Genomic DNA, 1,089 nt, shown 5'->3' with positions numbered 1-1,089 from the left:
TGCATAATTAAATATGAGATTATGACATTAAAATTATACCCTAATGGCATTGTTGAGGGAAGATGAAGAAACTTTCCTTCCTATATTAATTAATTGATGTATTTATGTTACTAAAGTTTAATTGTTGGCATAATAAAATAAATAAATGTTTCAATACTTATAATTAATTATTATTAATGGTTACATATTATTGAATTTAAATAGAAAGAGGAAGAGACATGTAATCTTTTGTAATCTAATAATAATTTTTTATTTTTAATATTTTGTAATGTAATTATTTTTTTAATCTCAACCAATTTATTAGATAATAGAGAATACAAGAATATGAGAAATGGTGATGTCACATCATCTCCTCTAGTCCCAACTTTATATATATACTAGAAAATAGAACCGCGCTTCACGCGACTTTGAAAAAAAATTTAGTATTATCTTTTTTTCTTACTTTACACTTGATGAAACTGATAAAAAATATGAATTGATTTTTTTTAAGATGAGACAACCTTATAAAAAATAAAAAAAGTTATTAGCCAGCAATACAAATAAAGAAGCAACGCAAGATAAAGAATAAAATGAGAGAATATATTATAGAGTGATTTTATTCATTCTAATTGTGTGTGTACAAAACAAAAAGATGAGCTCTCCTTTTATAATTACATAATTACTCTATGAAATTAATGAAAAATTATGGATCATAATTTATTGTGAGATAGTGGGAGTTATAGGGAAGGTAAATGTTGTTAACGGGAGATAGTGGAGAGACTAAGAGATATATGTTATGAACATCTACATTTATTTTAATAAATTTATAACACTCTTCCTTAGATGTTCATTACAAAGAATATACTTCATTAAAATCTTTACATAATTGTTATTGTGTAATAACAATCAAATTAATTATGGGAAGATGAAAAACCAAATCTAAAAAAAAATTTCTCTATTTATTAGATAATAGAGAATATATAAAGATGAGAAATGGTGATGCCGCATCACCTTCTCAAGTCCCAATTTCATATATATATAGATATAGATTAATTTTATGCTTTAATAATGATAACAATTTAGAGGAATTCTCCCTCTTACTTTTCTCTT

The sequence above is a fragment of the Citrus clementina genome, unplaced genomic scaffold, assembly GCF_000493195.1.
Source record: "Citrus clementina cultivar Clemenules unplaced genomic scaffold, Citrus_clementina_v1.0 scaffold_5, whole genome shotgun sequence".
Taxonomy (NCBI): domain Eukaryota; kingdom Viridiplantae; phylum Streptophyta; class Magnoliopsida; order Sapindales; family Rutaceae; genus Citrus; species Citrus x clementina.
The sequence above is the reverse complement of the archived record's forward strand: the minus strand, read 5'-3'. Positions refer to the sequence as shown.